Raw genomic sequence first — 25,798 nt, 5'->3', positions numbered from 1 at the left:
TCGCTTGCTGATATTATGGGACATTTCTATTTTTAAAAAACGGACATAAAAAATACTGTTATTCATGAAGTTATATTGTTTAATCGCTCTTCTATAAAATTTTGAATTTGCGCCTTATTATAATTAATTCATATTACAGTTACATCGATGATATAAAAAGTGCATTTAAAGTTTAAATATTCCGTTTTTTTATTGTCGATGTTACGAACGCATTTTTTTACGATACTACAAAAATAAATTTACTTTTTGAAAATCTGACAATTATTAGAAACTATTTTTAAATTATTTTCATCGTCTTATACACCTTTCCAAATGATTTTTTTTTTTAATTTTAAAGCATCGCTTATTTACTAGTATCGCATGCACATGTGGAGTTTAATAAAAAGTTATATGAGTTAAATAAACCAGAAAAATATTTTATTAAAAGCAAGAAAATTAATTAATATTACGCGCTTCATTAATTCAAATACCAAAAGTTTATATTATGTGAGTAATTCAGGTGAATTATATCAATATTACTCCATCATTGCTTTTTTTAAATAATAATAATATTGCTTAATTATATTATTTTAGGAGACTCAATTCTTTGAGTTTCGAGACCTTTGCAATATCGAGACTCTCGAGAAATTTTGAGACCAGCGGTACTATTCTAAACGCTCTGTAGGGTAGAGAACGCGTTGCTAGCACGTAGCTTACATACTAATTATAAAATATAGCACTCACAATATAATATTAGAAAAGATGATAATGAAAGTGAAGATTTCTTCAAAATTAATGGACATGATCATAAACTGGATACGAATTAATATCAAGCAGCCAGTCGGCTACATGGCGACGGTATCTACCTACTGTCTACAAAAGCTTCTCTTCGGACATCTTTTTTCCTTTGTTAACCATGGAGTTGAAACAGTGCTTTATTTATTTAGTTTTTGATAGCTTACTTCTTGGCATGAACACTTTAAAAATTTACTACTATGCTCTATGTTTACGTTTATTTTTTGTAAATTTATTGATATCATTTTAATTTTCCTGAAATTCCTCTCATTCATACGCCTTGTAGCTGCACGATGATTGGTTATCAAGCTTTCTTATATCAACTATAAAAAAACATAAATTTTGTAAATGGGGTTTAGAATACCAATCGTCTATGCGCTAAGTAGCTGAAAGACGTGTTGTAATCTTACTCCTTTTTACAATTCATATATTTTTTTTTTAAATACCATTAATACACTAAATTTATTTGTCAATTTTTAAAATGTGTAAATGAGGGGTAAATTTCTAACTGTCCATGCGCTCTGTAGCTGCAAGACTTGCTGATATATTTATTTACTGTACAGCGCCCTTGAGGTGATTTTCACAAAAATAGCGCTATATAAATTATTGCACTATATGTATATATATTTATACAGATTTTTTAATCTCGGCGAAAGAGCGGGCAACACTAAGAATCAAAAGCAAAAAATACACTCCCCAGCTCAAAACTGCCTTTTTTAATTAACCTGAGGCTGGATCATCATTTTTTCTCTTAGCTCTGTCTGGAGCATGATGGCTGCCCTTAACTGGTTGTTGACTTAAAAATATATTTTTAAATATTATTTTAGTTAGACTATTGTGATCTATGTTTGGTGATATTTTCATAAAAATTTTAATTAAAAGTATGCTATGATGTGATTTATTTACTACGTGCACTATTTGTTTTTTATGAATTATATTTAGCATCGAATACACTCGAAGTCTCGTAAAGTCTCAAAATTTCGAGACTTGGTCTCTGAGTCTCGTCGTCGTCTAGAGACTCAAATTTTTGTCAAGACTGGAAGTCCTCATACCTACTCGTAATATCCTAAAAATCGTAACGCATATTTTTTGATAATCGCATAACATTTCAATATTTACAATAATATTTCATTTTTATTTCAATTATTTATTGACAATTCTTGTTGAAATTCCATTGTAATGATATAAACTTATATTTACAAATAAGTTATTAATTTAAAAATACTTGGTACACATCCACTTATTTATTTGACCAATTAACGCTTTCACCCTCTAATGGGCATCTTCAAACTGGTGAATATTATACACTGTAAGGATAATTTATTTAAAACTAAATATTATCTAAAGTGTTGGTACATTTCAAAATAAGTTGAAAAAGATGCAATACGCAATATTTTAATGGAACAGTGTGACAAATTATTGAAATGTACCAAGTATTTTTGAATCAATAACTTATATGTAAATATAGGTTATTACATCAATAATATTTCAGTCCCATACAAAATACACGCAATAATGATTACGCCAAAACCGTTTTTTTTTTTTAAATCTTCATGTTTAGTTAATTCTTTATTTACTTACTAATGAAAGATTGTTAATTATCCTTAGCTCCGCGTTGCGGGCCATTCATTGGCTGAAGAGTAATCCAATCAGAATTTTCACTAATCACTTATCACCGATCACTTTCTCGACGCTTTTCATATATCACTTATTTTTCTTTGGACCGCTGTGTATTTATTACATCGCTGAAATATATCTGTAAAGAAAAAACTCGTTATTTTCACTTTCAGTTCCGCGAACCGTCACAGCATTCGACGTGGCATTGCATCACAATTAATAATTAAACCCGATTAGTGGTTGATTCGTCGCAAAACGGTGTTCAGATTAGATTACGAAAATCACGTGAAAACGGCCGTCAGAATTCGGTCCGATTCGGGCCCGTTCAGGTTTTTTCTGTGCTTAATGAAGAGAGGAGAGAATCTGGCCTACGTGACTTTGTAGTATACCTGCCACTATGACGATACGATATTGGCGTAAAAAATATGTTCGGCAAATTTAAGAGCGTGCGAAACGACATTGCATGAAAACTTCAACAAATGAATATTATTCATTCAAGTTTCCGCTCCGATTCCAAATTAAAACTTTGTTCACCCAACATTATGTTCAAATCACATTATAATCTTAATATTAACGTCCATATTTATTATTCATAAATTACGTTTCTAAGTCTGTACATAAAAAAATATTTATCTTAAAAACGTGTTCCGGTATTAAGAAGTGCTTTTTATTTTAAAGCTAAAGTCGTTTGTTTCAAATAGAACTTTTCTCCTTTCAAAGCAAATATTTAATAAAAATATGTTTTTTTTCAAATATTGTAATACTTAGCAACTAGTTTATTTCAACTGATATTTACCTATTTGAAAAGAAAATGAATAATTCATATTTTTTTACCCACATGCTTCTTTTTCAATTGAGTTTAATTAAAAAGAGTACAGTTAAAGGTTATATATTGTCACTAAGTTATTTGATTGGTTTCCGATTAGTTCAGTTATATTTCGTAGATAAGAAAATTTGCGTGTTAATATTTCACCCTCTATGGGGTCAATGACCTATTTGATTTTTGTTAACGCTAGTAAAACTTTTAATTCATACTCTTCAATTATTTTAATGCTACACATTTTATTGTAGTTAAACTCCGACATGATATGAAATTGTAAAAATAATTTGTTTTGAAAATCACGAGTTTTGATACTTTTTGAAATTTCATCCAAGGAATTAAAAAACACTTACGTATTTTTTATTCATTTAACAGTAGTTTACAAATGCTTTTTGCATATTTACGATTTTTATTATTCACATTCATTCATATACATACATCATATCATATGCGTAAAACATTTTTTTTTTTCATTTCGAGAACTCACTCATTTCACAAAATATCACCATTTTCTTATTTATGATACACAAAATTTATTTAAAAATACGTTTTTTTCAAGTACTTTCAAAATTCACTTTGACAAAAAAAACACTTTTTTAAAAATAAAAACGCCATTGCTATCATAGAAAAAACTGTAACTCTAAAATGAAAATTTAACGCCCATATAATTATAAAAAAATGCATGTAAAAGGCGAGTAAAATTTTAATTTGGGATCGGGGTGAGTTTATGAATATTTTATTCCAGTAAGAAAGTTTGAATTCAATTATTTTTTAATTTTTGCAAACTTTTTTTAATTTGCATTAAAATTAAAATATTATTTAAGGGCTATATAAAAATAAGTTTTACATTTTTCGGGGTAAGTTGAGTAACGCGAAATTTTTCAAAAATCGAATTTCGTTCTACGAGAATAGGCAACTGATTACGCGATGTGCGTGCTGCGTGAACCGGCGACACTCCGGCGCGTGTGAACACTTCGGCTTCCCGAATATAACTAAAAGGCGGGCGGCCGGTGGACCGCGCGGCGTTCTCAGCACTATTATATAATGGATCTTGCTAGTGCATAGAAAAGGAAGAAAATCGAGGAAATTGAGGAAAAACGTGTGACAATTTAAAATGTAAAGAATGCAAACTTTGACACTTGATGCGTCACGTTTAACGAGTCGTTTCGCTGTTTTAAAAGCACTATAAACTTTTTACGTCAAAAATTATTTCTATACTTTAAAGGATATGGTAAACCACCCGAGTCACGTTGAACGAGATGTTCGGGAAACGATATTTTGTGATTTCCAAAACATCATAACTTTGGAACCAAATGAGATAATTTCAATCTGTAAAGAACTATCAATGGAAAAGTTATAATAAAAGAACATATTAAAATAGAGTATCTGGGACAGCTGATATTCTTTGCATTAAAACAAAATGGATTTCAGATATTTATTTCAAATAAAAAAAACATTAAATGACGGATGTGGACTCCGATGTGTTATTTACGAATAAAACAGCTTCTAGCGATAATTTCTGCATTTTTAACTTCAAAACTACTGAATGTGGACTCCCGTGTTTTATCCTCTAAGCCTCTTGGGTACAGATTTCATCTTAAAAGCTTTAATTATTATTTAATCAATTACTAACAATATTTTGTAACTATCCAATTTTTTGTAGACTAGAACTGGATTTTATTAATATTAATATATTGCAACAGAGATAAAGAACATTTCACAGAAAACAGGTATATTGACAATTTTATTGTATATTAGTGTAGGACACCAATGCACACACCAAAAAAAATACTAAACGTTATCAAATATTTGTACGTAACCACTTACCGACTTTTCTTTGTCTCCCGGTTTTGAGACAAACCCGTCTCTTTGTCAGGAGACCAATTGAACCAACATGCAAAACCCACTATACACCTTCACCATTGTTGATGCACAAAAATATAAAACCATCGCGACATGCATTTTAATTAGCACATGCACTGATTAAGACATACATGCGCTGATTGACATAACAAGCAGGAACAAAAAAATTGCTTACGCCGAAGATAATAATTCAAATGAACGTAGTTATGCAGAAGGCAGCCAGCCATAGAAGAGTGAAATTAAGAAATTAGCACGTTTGGGAAAAGAGCGAATAATCAAATCTACTCAACAGTTGGAATGTTTTTGACTTTGCAAATGATAAACAATGAATAAATATATTGAGTTTTTCTACTGACATTTCTTGGTGGAACTGCATTTTAATTATAATAATAAAAATACTTTATAGTTTTATTCCACTTTTATTTATAATTATTAAGTTTTTTTTACCAGTGACCGGGTTTCGTCGTGACCCATCAAGTATTTTTGTGATTATAACTAAACAATGAATACATAGTTTATTTATTTTTATCAAACTTTTACTTGAACCTTATTTTACCAGTTTAAATGATTTTGTAAGTACCGTAAGATTTTTTCTAGTGCTGTTGGTGTTTTCCTCAAGTTGAGAAATGTTGTTTTTGTGATCGATACTATTTTAAGAAGGTGATTATTACAAGTTTTTTAAAAACAAATAACTGCACTCGATAACACCAATCTCTCATTTTTTTCTATTTTTTTTAGCACCACAACAGGCCAGGAGGCCCAATGATAGTGGTGAATTACAACACAGAATACCCAGGCTTGAGAAAACTCACAATTATTTTTTTGTGTTCTCACCGGGAATCGAACCCGGAACCTTCCGTGCGTGAGTCAAGCGTCTTGACCACTACACCAAGGAGGCCACCAATATTGTGGACTAGCAGTTTTCTGCATAACTACGGTCAAACTATGTTAAATTAAACGAATGTAAAATACAAGATACGAAAAAGATGTATATAATAATATAATAAATAAAATATGTGCTTCTTTTATTATTTCTATGTCTTTTGACTTAAATTTACATTCAAATTTCAATATTTCTATGACTTTTGACTTAAATTTACATTCATAAAAAACCAACAATATTTTGAGTTTTTCAAAATTTCTGTAGATAAAAACTGGATCTGGATGAACAGTGTGTTATTAATATTAATTTATTGCAACAGAGATAAAGAACATTTCACAGAAGGAAATATAGAAGTGTGGAAATTAACAGAGCTTATGACCTGTCATTGGCCTCTTTATATGGCCACTTTACAAACTGTAACATTCACAAAGTGGTTTATCACACATTTAGGAATATTAGATAATTGGTGTTCGAACCGTCAGTAGGGTCGCAGTGAGTCACATCTTGCTGGAGGGTGTGATTCTATTAAATGCTACGAACGCTCAGTTGCATTCCACTGACAACACTTATGACTTGTCCAACTCGTTAGCGTCCACGTCGTGAACCCTGGGCAATGAGATGGCTTTTATAACGGTGCGATGACAGCAGATAACGAGAGGGTGAAAGGCGAATTTCTGGCGCCTCCAAACCAGAACCAACCATCGAAGGAAAGGTAACCTTGACAGAAAAATCCGCCAGAGAAGGCAACGGGAAACCACTCTGGTCATCTTTTCCCAGGATTCAATGTAGCGAGTACATCAAACAAGCAGTTGTCCTGACCTCAGAGTAGCGCAGGGCCAAGATTCTTTCGCTGTAGTGATCGCCAGCGTCGGGGAGGCTTGATAAGGCACCGCAAGTAGAAGAAGAAGATAATTTCAAATTAAATATTTTTTCCATTAGGATCTTGACCCGGATCAAGTACCTTGTGACAATTAAGTATAAAAAAATGGGACAATTTTTTTATATTTTTTTATTAATAAATTTCATAAAGGGTACATGTTTTTTTAAAAATTCTATACACATATCTACTTTTACACATCTAGTCAATTTTATCACTGTAACTCTCCAAAAAAAAACTAACTCTTGTGCTTGGAGAGTGACTTACACTGTTGTAGTTGTTTATTATTTATTATAAGAGTTTATATAATTTTAAAAACGAGTACATAAGAAAAAAATAAAACATAGGATATATAAAGAAAGAACCCAAAACAATAATACATTCATACTTTTTAAAATTCAATGTGGTTTTTACACGTGTGCAAAAAATTTCTTTAGATTTACTTTAAATTTATTTATTGATATATTATTTTCAATAGTTTTTAGTTCATTGGGAAGATTATTATAATTTTTTACTCCTTTAAAGACAAAGCTATTTTGACCATGACTAGTGTGGAATTTAGGAATTCTAATTTTATGTTGGTATCTGAGTGACTTATTCATCTCAAATTCTTTTATATATTTGTATAATATAATTTATTTTACCACATTGTAACAAAGATTGTACAATTGAGTAAAAAGCTATTTTTAATTTTCTGATTTTTAAATATTCCTTAATCTAATAAATATGTATTTTCTTTTTCTAATTTGTTTAACTAGTTCACTAATATGGTCTTTCCATTTTAAGTTTTGGTCTATATATACACCGAGATATTTAATTTTATCTGTTGTATCAAGTACTGAACAAAAAAGATCGCACTTAGTTTTGTTGCAATTGCTTTGGTAAATAATTAATTTTACTACTGAATCTAAATTTGTTATGTTAATAAAAAATGGGATGATTTTTGTCTTTTCCGTATTTAAAGATAATATAGTTTTGTCAAACCATAATTTCAATTTATTTATAACGTCATTAGCCACTTAATTTACTGAGTTCCAGTTAACTCCCTCAACTAAAACAACCATATCATCGGCATATGATATTATTTTTTAATTGAAATTTTGACAAAATATGTCATTGACATAGAGAATAAATAAAAGCGGACCTATCACCGTACCCTGAGGTATTCCAAAATTACAAGTCTCCATTTGACCATATGTATGTTTTATTTTTACCATTTGTAGTCGTCGGAATAGTAATAATATATGCATCTAATTAGATCACTAAGCAAGACACACGTATTATTTTACTAAGATGAAGAGAAACAGTGGTTATCAAGCGTTTGTTTCCTTACCTCAGGTTACCTAAGATTGACAAGGTTGTTAAGGTACAACACAGTGACTCGAGGTAGTCTTTTCGCTACTAGTTTTCTTGATTTTCTCAAAAACAGTGATTATGGACAGTTGTGTTTTTTGCTTTTAACCCCTTCAATTGATTGAACTGACTTAAGAGTTTTAGCGTAATTGAGTGGTTAGCGTGATTGGCATTTCACGCATTAGGTTCCAAATTTGCATCCCAACACTATCCTTATGTTGATTGTATTTCTTAAAGTTTTCTTTAATTAAATGCCTCTCATTTTATACAACTAACTTAAAGTTGAAAAAAAGAACCCTTATTTAGTTTAGCGTTACGTCCTACTACACAAAATAATACGTTTTGAAAAATAACCAATAATTTATGCAAATATAGCAAATTAAAACTGCGGACATTGTTTTTAATTATAGTTATATTTTCAGTTCATTGAAGGAAGAATTTTAAATTTTGGCAACATTTTTGACATTAATTAATTCAATAAACGTAAATTTAAATAAAACATAACTTTTTACTTTTACAAAAATACCTTAATTGTTTTTTTCTTCATATTTATAAGTTCCAATCGTGTTTATTTTTTTATTTTTTTTTATTTATTAAAGAAAAACAACAGTTGTTATATAAGAATACAAAATATTAAAAATAATATATACATCCAGTTAAAGTTTTTCACAAATATAATGAGAGAACATGTTACACAGTAAAGAGAAAAATAATATATTATATAAGACATGAGAAAAAAAAGAGCTCTGAAAAAGATGAGGAAATAGGAGGAGTGGAAGAGAGGGATTTTTATAATATAGTTGACCAATTCAAAATTTTTATATTATAATAAAATAAACATAATTAAAGGAACATAAACTTATTACACACCGACACATGTTTTATTTTACAGTGTTTCAAAAAGTTGCTTTTTAATTTCATTATAATCGTTAAAAGGGAATGTCAAGTTGTATTCTATTTTATTCTATTTTATTCTATTTTATTTTATTTTATTTTATTTTATTTTATTTTATTTTATTTTATTTTATTTTATTTTATTTTATTTTATTTTATTTTATTTTATTTTATTTTATTTTATTTTATTTTATTTTATTTTATTTTATTTTATTTTATTTTATTTTATTTTATTTTATTTTATTTTATTTTATTTTATTTTATTTTATTTTATTTTATTTTATTTTATTTTATTTTATTTTATTTTATTTTAGTTATTTTGTTTATTTTATTTATTTTAATAGTCTCTTTAAAACTCAACTTCTATAAAACTAAAAACGTAACATGTGTTTTGATAACTGTAATGAAACAGGTATTTTTAAGTTTTTCAAAATTTTCATATTAAAATGTTAAAACTGAAGAAAATTGGAATGTGACATTTGCGTCTTCTTCTTAGAGGTGGGGGTTAGTGCTATTCAAGATCTTGACGTCACTGCGACCAGTGAAGATCTATTGTGACGGGGACATTTGTGTTACATTGTGTTATAATCTTAGAGTCGTAATACGTCACTGGCTAATAAAGTCGCCCATATGGACAAAAACTTATGATTATGAACCACGAAGTTACATATAGTTTAAAGCAATACAACGATCTGTAGGTACTCAGATCGACAATTATAAGCGCAAACCGAAACCGTCCGTTACAAGTTTTTTATTTAACTAAAATCTTAACCAAACATTTAAAACACTTTTGTTCTATGCAATAGAGCTAAAGAGCTTCTCTAGTGAATTATTACTTTGAGGTTATATTGCCTCAAAATGTTTTCAATTGTCAATAAAATATCAAATATGTTTTGCTCATTTTAACAAAGCGCACAATATGTACTAAATAGCACAAAAAAGCCTTAATGTTGCAACATATCATCATTCCTCGTCAGCTCCCCAGTTGGAGCATACGGTGTCCACAAAGAGCCCCTAGTCATCTATGTCGCTAGCTAGCGCCTTTGCGTCCTTCCAAGTCAAGTTCGCGTCCCGTAGTTCTGACATGAACTGTCGAGAACCTAATGCCTTGTAAAGTAGGCAAGCGTGGTTAAGGCTCTCAGGAGACATCCGGAGTCCAGCCAACCGTATCGTCTCCGCTTGATGATCGCCGGAGTTTGCTGCGTCCGTTCTTTTATAACTTCATTCCCAACAAAGTCAAATACGACCCATGATACCCATGATTCTTATAAGACATGTCTGCCCTATATAATATTCTCATACGGTTAATTAATTAAATCAACTCATTAATAATTGTTATTTATGTTCAAATCATTAACTGTGCGGTCAACCATTTCAATTAATGTTAGTAAATATTCGTATTCAACCACTTATCGACTTTTTATGTCTACCGATTTCGAGACGTACCCATCTCTTCGTCAAATCACTCACTACACAAACATGCAAATACTAAAATACACTTTCATCTTTACCGTCACCGTAGTAGTATTCATAGTATTTACGAAAAAATACATAAATTACATGCAGAGCTAAAGGGGATGCAAACACCACCATGTCCGAACATGCACTAAAATTATTTAAATAATATTTAGTGATATGCCGCAGAATGGGGGAATGGGGGTTAGGAAGGGGAGGGGCTAAGTGGTTTTACGTTACGTAACGTTGGTGTAGTGAGTGTCCTGACGAAGAGACGGATACGTCTTGAAAACAGTAGACAAAAAAGTCGGTAAGTGGTTAAATACTTATATTAACTAACTTTATTCATGAATAATTGTGCTAAAAAATGGAAATTAAGGTGTGGTAGAGCGGGACAGAGTCTTGAAACTATAATCTGTGATGTCACAACACTTCCGTGGGGTCACATCCCGACTTTTATATTTTATTTTATTTTTTAGGACTTGAATTGGAGACTTCGTGCATGTTAAACAAACCCAACCACTACATCACGAAGCGAACAGTATTATAGCATGAGAAAATTCATATATCCCAAATAATGCACTTCATCAGCATAAATTAATAAGGGCCATAAAAATTGGAGAGTCCATCTCACTTATTTTTCTCTATTACATTTCCTGCATTTTTCCCGTTACGTGTAAAAATATTATTAACCTACAAACATTTACAGCATTTTAATACTAAGTTATTACATGTAGATTACTCATAAATCTGTCGAATAAAGTAGCCATCAATCATTTGTATTCGTTTTCTGTCTTCGAAACACGCCAATAATATGTTCAAGTATGTCAAAGTTTCACAGATACTATTAATAAAAATATGTCAAGTTTTTATTGATAGTAAAAAGAGTAGATGCTAGTTAACAGTTAAACATCTTTACCCAACGATCATAATGTATTCCTTCAATTGTACTTAGACTGTAGTGTTTCCTGCTTCCCTAATGAGGGGAAATTGAATACGAAAAATGTTTTCTTAAGCGCGGTATAAATAATTAGCGCATTAAATTGTACGGCGAAGTTTCTTGAAAATTTATGATTTTTTAAAAGTTTTGTAATTTTTAAATTACCCCGTCTGACTTCAAAACTCCTAGCCGGAAAGCTCTGCTGATTAGTGAGTTGGCTTCCTAGAAATCGGAAATCTATGTCAACACTCTAAGATCATTAGTTGATTCTTAAAAACTTGTAACGGAGTTCCAAGTAGTTCATTTTTATTAATATTTTCGTACGTTTTCGAGAAATTTCGCCGTACAATTAATTATTCTATTTTTTCCACGTGTAAGACAAAAAATATCTCAAAATTCCCGTAGCCCTGAACTTCTTTATTGGGTAGCAGTAAATTTGATACATTTTCGGTACTAACGTACAAGAGATACGTACCAAATACTTATTTTCTTTTTTATTCCAAAGGTATTTTCCAATTTTTCGCATTCAATCTTGCGAGCTATTCTCTAAAACCAATTAGTAATTTTTAAAAATGGTGCCTCGTAAAAAACGGTTTAAAATAATTATGAATACAGCCGTAAGTTCATCATGTTTGAAAGCTCTCAGACATCGTAAAAACCTCGTAACTTAGTCTTAATTAGAATTGTGAATATTTTTAGAATACCTACCCATTTTACAGCGAACAGTGTAAAATTCCTTAAAGCAAACATTACTAAAAAGTCAGAACGAAATGACAAAATTTACAACTATATTTTTTTTTTACTATAAAATATTAACAACTAAATTACAAAATTTACAACTATATATTTTTTTTACTATAAAATGTTTTTATTCAATATTAACTGTCCCTTACCAGTGATGTGTAGCTAGTATACATTGCATCTAATAACATTAATATCTCTTTTAATATAATCAATTATATTTACCTATCAGTTTAAATATTTTAACTAATGCTTATTGGGAACAGAAAAAGCATTTTATCTAATGTTGGAGATAAATCACTTAAACAATAAAAAGTTTACCAATGTGTCACATGTTGCGGAGTACATAGTAAAAAAGTAACCAAATATATAACTGTCTCAAACACTCTTTACGTCTAATTCTCGATAATACAGGTGTATTTGGGAGCGAGAGAGACAATTTCACGCGTCTTACGCGTGGAGATTGATGTTTCTAGTACTTTTCCTAGACGCCAGTTAGTGCTGTTAGTAGCTATATGGCTGTCTTAGGGGGTGGTTCTTTTGCTCACGCTGCGAGCATAAGCTTATGTTTTTTTTCATGTTTTAAGCAATTAGATTAACAATATTATCACTTTTGACTTTAAATAATTGAACCAATTGCCTATGAACATTACATTTTTCCGATATAAAGTCTCTCATTTTATGCATGTGTATATGCACCGTAACGAGCGGATGTTTTTGGAACAGTGGGGGAAACGTTAATTCTAAAGTGTCTTAAATTAAAGAAATATGTTTTCCTTACGCAAAATTAAATCCCAGGGCCGCGATTACAATGGCAAGTTAATTACGTCATACCTTTACCATGACGGTATATTTGAAGATAAATTCTCCCGAGTGATCACGAAGATACACTACCTACCTATTATCGGTAAATAATATAACTCAAACCAGTTGGTGACATTTTTTAATAAGCCTTGAAAATGACTAGAAATCCATTTAAATTTCTCCGGCTTTATTGAGATATCGTGCTTCTCTTTCTCTAATGCGGTTGTTTTTCTCACCCTTCTCTCTTTCACAACGTACCCTTACACGTGGTGACATTGGGGTCACCTTGAACTTGCTACCGAGTAAGCGTAAAAGTTCAATAACCTTCCAGTCAGGGGTACCCAACATTCAATATACCCAAACACTGTAATTTTGAACCCATTATTAAAAAAATAGATCTATGTGTTTGACAGGAAGCAAGTTGTGGTAGAGCAATGTTCGAACCTCGGATCTCTGATCTGTAAGCCCTCGAAACTATCACGGGGTCTAGACTAGGGATGTAAAATTCTGTAATTTTACCAAAAGCTCATGTTGAAATGAACATGCCGTCATTTTGAAAAAAAAAACAGTTTTTTTTACGTACAATTACGTTCTTACAGATTTTATAGAAAAAAATATACAAAAGTCTGAGAAAATAAAGTTTACTTGAAAATTGTAATAATTTATTTTTTTCTTCGGACTAATACTTTCCAAGATACACGTTTTAACATCAAATACATTTTATCAAAAGAGAGGAAAAGCGGTATTTGCACCAACTTTTTACTAATTATTTGATAGTTGACCAATCTAATTACATTTTTTTTTTTTACATTTTATTTTGCACCACAACAGGCCAGGAGGCCTAATTACAGTGGTGAATTACATCACAGAGCACCCAGGCTTGAGAAAAATCACATTTTAATTTTTGTGTTCTCACCGGGAATCGAACCCGGAACCTTCCGTGCGTGAGTCAAGCGTCTTGACCACTACACCACGGAGGCCGCCAACCGTCATAACCATTGTCATCATTCTATGTCCGCTACCTAGTTGGAGCATATGATGTTCACAAAGATTCTCTGGGCATCTCGGTCGGCTGCCAGCTCCTGTGCATCCTCACAAGTCAGGTTCGCATGTCGTAGTTGTGACATGAACTGCTAACTTAATATGCAGCGGACGTCCAGGACGTCGAGAACCTGATGCTTTGTAAAGCAGGCAAACCTGAAGTAATAGAGTCATATAATTTTTATTTTTTAATTTAATGTACACTGTTTGAAGTATTTGTAATATCTACCACCTGTATATTTGTAAATTTTAATACTTTTATCGGACTGCATGTAAAATGACTTAATTTTACCAAAAGGCGTGGTAAAATACCCGTATATTACAGTTATTTTCATAAATGATGGTGAAATAATTCAAATAAAAGAAAATAGTGGGAGAAATAATACGTTGAAAGAATAAAAAAGATTTAAATGCGAATATCCCGCAACTTGTTTAAGAGACTTAATACTTTCTGTCAGTAAAGCCTCGATATATCGACAATTTCTTTGTGTTGGACACTCATGCACACACCAAAAAAATTGTTTACACTGAAGATTATTTAAATTATGCTAAATAAAACGAATGTAAAATATAAAAAATGAAAAAGATGCACGTAACAATAAAATTAATTCAATATGTGATTCTTTCAATATTTCTATGACTTTTGACTTAAATTTACATTTATGAAAAATGTCAACCTCAATAAATCTATAGTCATATTGCTCGCATATTCTAGGTATTGTAATAAAGGGAATCAAATTGTGATAGAGTGGGGTTTCGGATATCGTTAATTCTTGTCGAAGTTGTAAACACCTGTCGTGTGACGTACTTTGTAAATAAGTTTAACCGTAATCGAGTAGGGCTTATTATATCACTTGGTATATAGTTTTAGAAGTGACTGCTTCTACGTTAAATAGGGGTGTTAATACAAACAGGCATTAAAACGTTTAACTCGCAAAGCACTCGGAACCCTCATTAAAGCTCTCTGTAGACTCAGCACGGGTTTTACCTAAATATTGTAGTGTCTGTAAAAATTCCGCACAGATTAGCATCCTAAATGTAATTAACTGATGGACAAATTTAATCACGTGATTATCATTTTAAATCCTGTAATTTGAAAAGAAAAAACGTGTTGTATCTTTTACTCCTTAAAGTAATAATATTGAAACTAGCAGGTAACACGCTTGACTCTTTCAAAAAATATAAAAATTAAAAAGATAAATTTAAAATATTTATATGGCTACACTATCCCGACAGCACACTTAACAGCCATAAAGATGTTTGAAAACTCAAAAATGACACTTTTTTTTATAATGCGTAATTCGGTAAATTGAAAAACACTAATTAATGTTTCGAATTTGAAGGTTGAAAGTTTACAATCTGACGTTTAATCGGTGTTTTATTACAAATTTGAGCAAAGTAATATAACTATACATTAAGTTTTTCTACTGACATTTCTTGGTGGAACTGCATTTTAATTATAATAATAAAAATTCGTAAATAGCTTTATTCCACTTTTATTTATAAATTTTTTCCAGTGACCGGGTTTCGTCGTCGACATGACAGACGCAATTAATTCTGGAGTAATTATTGTACAAAGCGCGCGCATTTTGAGCATCTGATTAACTCTAAATTTACTAGGTGTCTCTCAACAATAGGGTCCTTTGACGTTTTTCGTAATCATTATTTTTAAATAAGCATGAAATTCGAGCACAGGCGAAGTTTCTTGAAAATGTATCGGAAAAAAAAGATTTTAATAAAAAATAATTACTTTTAATGACGTCGCTAGTTTTTCCGAATCAACCAATGATAAGAAAGTTGTAATAGATTTCCGGTTTATGGTAAGTGAACTGACCAATCAGCAGAACCCACCGAGAAGAAAAGGAAGATAACATGAGACGCCACATTCGGAATTATTAAAAAAACCAAACTTTAAAAAATCATCTCATTCATAATACGATACATATTTTTTTTTTTAATTGGCTTAATTTATTTACAAATAAAAATAATTAAAAACAAACCACTAAACTTTCTCATTTTTACTTTCCTCCTCATCCAGCCATCTTAACTTTGGTCAGCCTCTTCTCCGTCTGCCTTCCGGAGTGGTATAAACAATTTTATTGGCGGTACGATTATCATTTTATTTTCGCACAAATATAGCCATCAAATAATGATGCCCATTAATGCGAACCTGCTTACATTTTTTTTTCAACATTATGATATCAACAGTAGTAATTATTTATTATTTTTTTATTACTTTATTAACATTTTATTGAGACTCAAGTCCAACTCCATAGGACTACAGTCTTATGGAAATAAATATTTTTTTAAGCCCCGACTCTGATGATCAAGTGTTGTATCCTGGAAAAGAATCAATTGCAAATTAAATGTAGAATTTGATTTTTCCTTTTATATTTTTATTATAATTATTTCATTTTTTATTTGTATGCATACTTTTTTGTTTTAGCCAGCTGTTTTAGTGTAGCAGCCTTATAAGCGTTTATAAATAAATAAACACGTCTAATTTAATAATATTTTTTAAATTTCATCGTCATCATCGATCCCTTTCCTCACAGAATGGTGCATAGGGCACTGCATTGGTACAAATCGCAGCGTATCTTAATTTATTTTTTTACATGAAGGTAAGATGATCAGTTTTACGCTTCATGTGACAGTCCAGGGACTATGAAATATTCTAGTGTGAAAACACCCTTTTAAATAAATATTTCATCACAACCATGTTGGGAATCGAACCCGAGACCTCTTGCATGGCAGGCAAACGCGCTCATAATTTCACCACGAGGCCAATATTCAATTAACATCTTGTATTAATTAATTTAAAAAATCAGCATTTTTTCAATGTTTTTTCATAAAAAGTTTTCACAAAAAAAAGTTTTTTGCAAAAATTTGTCAAGCCATAAAATCTTATGAAATGCATTAGTGTGAGAATCATGATTCAGAAGTGTTTTTTTTACTTTGAAAAAAAAGTTTAATGAGTTCAATATTATTAAAGTTTAAAGCATTAAGTTTGTGGTCAAACGTTTTAATTAATGTTAGTAGATATTTGTATTTAACCTTCTACCGGTTTCGAGACGTACCCATCAAGGTATACTGGAAAATGGTCAAGTAGCCTATATTCGCATTAACGAGCACATGAGATGTTTGAATAATAATAAATTTTCTGAGTTTGCCAATTATCTCATCAATTCAAATCACGATTTTAATAAGGATACAGGAGTTACAATTTAGCATTGAAATAATAAATAAGGACTTTAATTAAACAACATGAAGGTATTTTACATTAAAAATATTTTTCCCCTAAATAATATTCAAATACCTTTCAATATAGCCCATTTTTTTATTTAAAAATTAACCGATCTTGTAAAGTTCAACCCCTTAGCTCTTTCCCTCCCTAATTCTCTCTTCTATAAACATAACGCTGAATATTATTAACCTAATTTAAGTGCATATTCGGACATGGTGGTGTGTGCGTCCCTTTTAACTGTAGTGTATGTATTTTTTCGTAAATATGTACTTTGTTTACTACGGTGATGGTAAAGGTGAATGTAAATTTTAGTATTTGCATGTTGGTGTAGTAAGTATCCTGACGAAGTGACGGGTACGTTTCGAAACCGGTAGACTTATTTGTGAATAATCATAATGACGTGCGGCGTTTGCTTTCAAAATAATTCGTATTGTTTTTTCTTTTCTTTCGGATTTGCATTAGATTACTGTTCATTTTATTTTCGCGAATATTTTTTAACTTATTGTGGTGCTACTTGTGAAAACCTGTAATTGGCTTATTTGTAGTTTGTTTTGTTTTATATATAAGATAAATATAGCTGTTAAATATCAATTATCTCAGTTTAAGGTTGGTGTGGCTAAACTCATTTTTTTACAATTTTACGTTTTTTTTTTTTTTTCGCACCACAACAGGCCAGGAGGCCCAATTACAGTAGTGAATTACATCACAGAACACCCAGGCTTGAGAAAAATCAAATTTTTAAATTTATGTATACTGGGAATCGAACCCGGAACCTGTCGTGTGTAAGTCAAGCATCTTGACCACTACACCACGGAGGCCGCCTATATATTTTAGCATAACACCATCAAAATATCAATTACGGCTTATGGTTCTACCATATTATTTATTGACCAACGAGCGATTTAGGCAAATGCTATTGTTGGTCATTAAAAAAATGCTAAAACTTGGCCACGAATTTTGATCGATAGATATTTTATGCGAAAATTATTAACAAAATATCTACAAAAACATCAATTTTCTTTTTTTTAAATTTATTTTATGAACGCGTCCGTTCTTTCAAGTACTTTTTTTCAACCCGGTCTTTTGGAAACTGAACCCAAAATCTCATAAAAATATTGAAAAAAGAAAATCGAAAGTAGTTGACGCATCCGCCTACCACTCTTGAGGTCTCGAGTTCAATTTCAGGGAAGGTCAAAATGAAATACTTGATTTTAAATTGATATATTTCATTGTTCCTAGACTGGAACTGTAAAACTGATCACATTCTTGTAACAAAAGATTAAGGCACGATGCAATAACTTTGACAATTCAGTGCTCTTTGCACTATCAAGTGCAAGAATTGGTTAGATGATGAGTCTTCATAAATTTGAACACACTGAAAACCAAATTGACTTTCAATCAAAGCATGATGACATATCTTTATCTGATCATAACATTTGGATACTAAATATCTAAGTCTAAGAATAAATAAGGCCCAAGACACAACTAGTCGGCCGCCGACGCTAGGTATTTTATGTATTTACACAGTCTCATACCCCGCCTTACAATTTAAACAAAATACAATTTAAACCGACGCAACAAGCGTCTAGCTCAAAGTTTGTCTTCGAACTAACAAATATATTAATTTATTGTTAGAATTATTTTAAAATGCAAATTTTAACGCAAAAGCAATATAAATTACTGAATTTCGACTGAATTACAGTGAACATTTAGTTATTTTGAAGTGGTGTTATAATTTTAAATGAGTTGAAAGAATGCAATTGCATTTTCCTACTTATTTAATCTGTGATTTTGGAACGGTTTTTTAATAAAATGCCTGCAACAAGCGCACGGAACATGACAAGAAAGACAGTTTTTGAGCTGTTACGTAAGTTCCTGCATTTATTTCTCAAGGGATTTAAAAAAGTCAATTTAGGATTTCAATCAGTGTATACATTGGATATTTACCCACCTATCCGTATAGAATTACTAGTTCAATCATCAGTAATATAGCTTCTGTTGGAATGTTGCGAGGTGATGTTTCTAATGTCCACCCCTTAAAGTACAAAATATAAGCCCTCTATTTGTTAAGGTATCTTGTGTAATTTAAGTTAAGGGTGAATTAATTTAATGTTTTGTCAACATGGTAAACAAGACTAGTAATTATCACAGATCGCTAGATATCTCACCCCCTATTTTCGTTACCTGTAATACAAACCTGAATTAACGCTAACAAAACTAATGAATGTTAAACGCTTCGAGTGTTTTGTTAAGGTATGTTTACATGTGAATTGTTAACTTAGAAAACTTATTTACTTCCGCCCTCGTCCATGGTTAAATTATAGAGTAAACTAATATACTTAAGGAACCTTTTGATAATATTGTTGGTATGTATATAGATGTGTTTTATGTGTGTTGTTTTGTGCGTACATGCATGTGTAAACTAATTAATTAAATAAACTGTATTTTAATTTCCTTGATGTTCACTTTACAATAAAAATAAAGTATACACTCAGGCCATGCCTATGTGACAATAATGGTCATTTTTCCCGTTCGTTTTATGTAACAATACCAAATATAAAAAGCAAATATCCAGGATATTCTGACAGAATGCATTCAGCCAACAGTCTTTATATATTTCAAATATTTTTTAATATAGATGCAAGGTGTCAATTCCAAATTGTGTTGCCTAAAATAAAGATTACTCTTTCAAAGCTTCAAAAAAAAATTGTGAGAGAAATAATGCGTTGAAAGCGCCCTCTAAACACACTTATCATGACGGTATATCCATATTTTACATTACTAGTTTGTTAACGTTGCTTTAATGTTGCTTTTTTTAATGTTGCTTTTTACACGCCCAAATCAAACTACTCAAATATGATTCATTTATGTTTTTCTTTTTCATTGGATGTAAAATTAAAATTTACAAAGAATTGATTTTTCTTTTATAACAGGAGATATCAATATAAACGTTTTTAAATTCAATAGCAAACCAATTGACTAATGAATACTTAAATCTACCTTATAGCTTAGGCTTCTTATCATATATTAACACCTGTACTAGGCCAAATTCTCTCTTAAATTCCTGCCTTGACCATATTTTTCTGAAAACTAACCATCGTCTTTTTCCAAAAACAGCTACACTAAAAATTGATATAACTGATCTATTACCTTTTCTTTGATTCCCATTATATGAAATCTAACAACTCTACTATCTACAATTATCAACATAAAAACAAAATAAAAATCGGATACCAAAAATTAAATTTCTTATTTCAATATGAAACATTGTATTCAGTATTTTCTGATGACGATCCGAATCTTTCTTTAGACATTTTTTATGATATTCTTAATAAACGTATTGCTAGTAGTAGTCATCCAATATCAACACCAAAAAGGAAACATAAAAAGATTTAACCCTGGATAACTCGCGATCTTATAATATCTATTCAACAAAGAAATAAACTTTAAAATTTATAAAAATCATGAAAACTTTTGTTTATCGAATAATATGCCTATTAATGAAAATAAACGTAAAGATTATATAATATACCGAAACTTTCTAAATACTCTGATAAAAAATTGTAAAAATGAATTATTCCAATCTATTACTAAATTCAAACTCAGATCCTAAAAAAATATGAAACGTGATTTATGAAATTTCAAATTGGAAACAAACTCAGTATAGGTATTATCTTCCAAAAAAATAATAATTCATGATAATATAATTTTAACGGATGGTGAAGAAATAGTCAGTAAATTTAATGATTTTTCTTTGTGACATTCACAAAATTATGAATGTGCTATTTTCCGATGGTATCGTGATTTGGTAAAAGCTTATAATTTATTTTTTTGAAAAATAAGTAAATAAACAAATGAATAACGCTACTATTTATATTTCTTAAACGTTAACTTTAATATTGAATACAACCGATATATTATTAGTGATCTTTTGTTTCAATTTAACATTCCCCTTCTAAATTTCCACATTTCTAACTTACGCCTAACAAAGCGCAACCCTTATTAATCATCTGGTAGTAAAAGTTTCAACTTTCACTGTGGAATTTGTAGGATGTAATCTCCATTGTAGTTCGCTAAACAATAAACGGTTTAGAGTGAAAATTCAAGCAGTGTGTTACTAACTATTCAAAAACTCAACTCATACGTAGTTTATTATTTTTTTTAATAAAGGAGTTGCATATTTTTTGCCTTGCTTATTATGTACAACGCTTATAGTAACTGCAAAAGGTATGTTCCTTCTAATTTTTTGACTATTGTGAGGATCTGGTTGTGGAACTCATACAAGAGAAGCCGGACTATTGACAGGCATAAGCAGATCTTCCATTCCACTTTGAGAGCGTTCGGCATTTTGTGTCCTATTTTTATTTATTTCAACAATCACCTTTTTCTATTTTTTTATGTATGATTTTACCTCACGCGATAAGTCCTTGTGACTTATTACTGTTACGATATCTTCTTGGTCCTCATCCAAACTTCTGCATCGTGCCTCCAGCTGCATTCGCTCTAAGCTAAAAATGGGACAATACATCAACTAATGAGGGACATCTTGGGGTGTCTCATCATCACATGGACAGCTATAGATTTTTGAGAGCTTGAAACGGTGAAGATAGCTCATAAAACATCCGTGGCCTGTAAGGATTTGAGTCAGTTCGTATCCATCTTGCTACTCATACGTAGTAGTTAGTAACGTAGTTTTTCAGAAAGCAGCCAGTTACAATTGCGTCAATTCCATGTTTTACTTAAAACAGCCAGGCCGTTTCCACAGGAAAAACTTTAATAATCACCTTCTAAAAATATTATTGATCACAAAAACGGCATTTCTCAATTTGCAGAAAACACCCACAGTACTAGAAAAATCTTGCAATGTAGATGCTGATGAGAAGATTAATGCCTCCAGAAATCTAGTTCTCTCAAATAAATTAAAGTGGGTAAATAAATACATAAGTATTTTAATTTTATAAATTAATTCATTTTAAAATAACTGCTCATACATTTAAAGTTTGAATGAGGTATCATTCAATATAAGGTCTGGCTGTTTTCTGCTAATGCATATTTTTGATTGTGTGGTCAGCCAGACTTTAAAAAATCACCGAAATCCTTAACACATAGTTAAATTATTTTTAAAGTTATTATAACAATTAAATTAAGTGATTATTCAAAATTAAGTACTCCAATATAAATATGAAATAACATGTTCAATACATAATAACACAACATACATTAGAGTTTTACTAAGGCTAGCGGTTTTCTACAAAATGCTCATCTTAATTAAATTGTGTTGTCAGCCAGACTTTAAAAATCATTAAAACAGCTCAAATACATAATACATAGTACCCTAATATAAATATAAAATAAAATGTTTAATACAAAATGACATAACATTCATCAATTTTACTAGGGTGGTTGTTTTCTGCAAAATGCACATCTGAGGTTGTGTGGTTGGCTAGACTTTAAAAATCATTAAAACTGATCAAACGTATATTAAAATTCTTGCTTATATTATTTAAATACGAACATATGCATTATTTATCATTTGTCAAAGTAAAAAACATTCTAACTGTTGTGTTGGTTCGATTACACAAAAGTGCTATTATCTCAGTTTTACTTTTCAATGGCCGGCTGGTTTCTGCATAACTAAGTTTAATTATACAATATACATACTACAGGCGTGAGACTTATTTTAGCTATAGAGCGTAGTAATTCTTAATGTATGGCGCATAGGACACTGCATGGACAGATTGCAGGGTATCTTAATAATTTATTACCTAAAGGCAAGATGACCAGTCACTTCAACCGTTTCAGGCAAACTGAAATACACATCACTAAGGTAAATAACACTTTTGTTAGAATATTTTGAGTATTCAACAATACTCAAAGTCCGCTTGGTAGCCTAGTGGTTTTTATTTGCCTACCGTGCATTAAGGTCTAGGGTTAGATTTTCGGTAAGGTTGACGTATAATAATTATTTAGAATTTTGTACTTGCACTGCAGTATTTCATAAAATAATTTTACTAACCGCAATGGTGGAAAAACTCTCATGTTGGTCCTAATTGGATACCAAAGTTTTAATTTTTATTTTATTTTTTTTATATTTACCAAGCTTAAACGAAAAAAAACATATACAAGAAACTGATCAAACAGAACATAAATACATTTAGAAAAGACAACAAGGCCATTTGAATAATAGTATACAGTATTTAACACTTTGTATCCCGGAGCCGTGTAAACACGTGATTATATAACCATGCGTTGTGTCCCGGTCACGTGTTTTCACGTGGTTTATCAGCTGTCTAAAAAAGTGCATTTTATTGAAATCTAGTGACTTTTATTAGTACTTTTTTGCTGCTGGTAAACCACGTGAAAACACGGAACCGGGACACAACGCATAGTAATTATATTCACGTGTTTACACGGATTCGGGATACAAAGCACAAAAAAAGGAGTGAGGCTCTGTATATGTGCGAACATTGCAATGCGCAATGTGGCTCTCCATAAAGGGCAATTTTGGCAAAACTATCATACAAACATTACTTATTTAATTATTTCAAATAAATCCAAAAAGTTTCAATTGATTTAATGTATTTTTTTCATAATTATGACACTTTTAAGAAACCCCCAACAAAGCATGAAATTTCACAAAAATGGGACGGGCACAAGGTAAATTTTACGTGTATTCGGCCGGTGCTCAAAGTGTTAATAAAAACACGATCTACATATTTACCGTCTTGTAAAATTCTCAAGTCCACAAATGGTCGAAAATGATATTTTGAAAGCTTTCTGATAGGACTTACAGTAATTTATGCGTGTAAAACTTGTACGAGTATATTCGTACAGTGTCCCATTTTTTTTTTTTTTTTTATATCGAAAAAGAACTTCGCTGCTGAAGTAAAAACTGTTCTTAAATACCAAATATTTTAGAATACGGTCAATGAACTTTTTTGATGGTTACATTAAATAGACAGTATTTATGTAAAAAATAATTGAGTGGATGTTTTACATACTTACACCTGACGATTTTGCCTATAACTTTTATAGGCTTGTTTAATTCCAACGATAAGGTGTATTCCATGTATGAAAAAATAATGGCTTCCACTATCTAAAGTAACGTGTTATTATTGTCTTTTAATTAATTTGTTATTTACATTCTCAACACATTCATCGAAAAAACTTATACCAAAACATGTAAAATTTGGTTTGAATGTCCACATTTAGCTCCAGGCTAATAAATTCTTCATTTAATAAGGTACAAATCTGATTTACATAGCGTCTTCAATAAATTGTGCCCATTTGAATAAAATTGAAATAATTTGAAATTGTCGAAAACTTTATCTATTGGCATTTTATTATTTTCACATAAATTCTTAGAACCACTGTTTTATGGAACTTAACCGAAATACAGGAATGTACATTATTGCTATTTGTTTATTGACACATGTGGAGAAATAAAAAAAATCGAAATGTACTTTACGTATATAAAAAATACAAGGATATAATAAAACTGGAATATATAAACAATAAATAAACCGAATTTTAATTTAGCTAATGGTTAAATAATAAAATAAAAATATCATCCCGATGAACCAAAATTCCAAAGGATAAAATTTATCCGTAGTATTATAATAATGACAAGAATATAAATGTGTAAATTGTCAAATTACTATTTTTTTCTCGTATTTTAGTACAATTGACTTTGATTTTAGGTACTTTATACATAATTTTTTTATCTTTCATATGCTATTTAATATGTAAAAAAAAAAGCCACTAATGACTAATATAATTAAATAAATACGAAATTACCGAGATTTAGAATATTGTTATTGAATTTTTGTCCCGGAAAGGTTTAAACCAATATTATCAACCATAATGTACCTTTGTTATATTAAAAAATACCCTCTTATATTTTTCTTTTGTGGAATGTTTTTTGTTTTTTTTTTTTTAATGTTTCGTATTTTTTATATTTATTTATACTTTATTAAGTTTGTTTATTCGATCTTAAGAACCAGTAAGACAAACGTTTAGTTTACATCACATTAAATATCAACATTTATTGAGAACAGTTTTATTTAAATAGATTTATGTATTGTAAGGCTATTTATTCATTTTATTTCTCCGGGTAGCTCATTGAACAATTTTAAATCCTAATGCAATGAGTTTTAAAGGTCTCTTCGTTAGTCTAATGCCGTTAGGCCGTTCATAATTATTAATTTTATATACTTGTACATATATATATCTTGCACGTATCCTGGTGGATAAATAATACAGTTCCATGTACAAATGTATATGGAATAGAATCAGAATTCTTAACGATCATTATTAACTTACAGGTAATAATCCTTAATAGCACTTGAGGTTTTTTTATATTTATTTGAGGATCTTGACTAATTTTCAATGGGGATTTTGGTTTTAAGCCGGTATATTTTGTTGCACAATGTATAAACCTATGCTACATATTTCTGAAAGTTTCAGAAAGCTTAAATTTATTTTTTATTGTA

At 30.4% G+C, this 25,798-nt stretch overlaps 1 long non-coding RNA gene across 1 annotated transcript in view; it reads right to left on the bottom strand.

Annotated features, from left to right (window-relative positions):
- Positions 1-4,206, bottom strand: part of LOC148275106 (uncharacterized) — a 65,877-nt gene extending 61,671 nt beyond the window's left edge. The window contains exons 1-2 of the long non-coding RNA XR_015824117.1: positions 4,059-4,206; positions 2,356-2,530 (exon numbers count right to left, since the gene is read on the bottom strand). This is a non-coding gene — a long non-coding RNA (uncharacterized LOC148275106). The remainder of the gene's footprint in view (positions 1-2,355; positions 2,531-4,058) is intronic.
- Positions 4,207-25,798: the final 21,592 nt, after the last annotated feature.

The sequence above is a fragment of the Micrasema longulum genome, unplaced genomic scaffold (assembly GCF_059751315.1).
Source record: "Micrasema longulum isolate JH-2025_06_02 unplaced genomic scaffold, ASM5975131v1 h1tg001511l, whole genome shotgun sequence".
NCBI classification, from domain to species: domain Eukaryota; kingdom Metazoa; phylum Arthropoda; class Insecta; order Trichoptera; family Brachycentridae; genus Micrasema; species Micrasema longulum.
The sequence above is the reverse complement of the archived record's forward strand: the minus strand, read 5'-3'. Positions and strand labels throughout refer to the sequence as shown.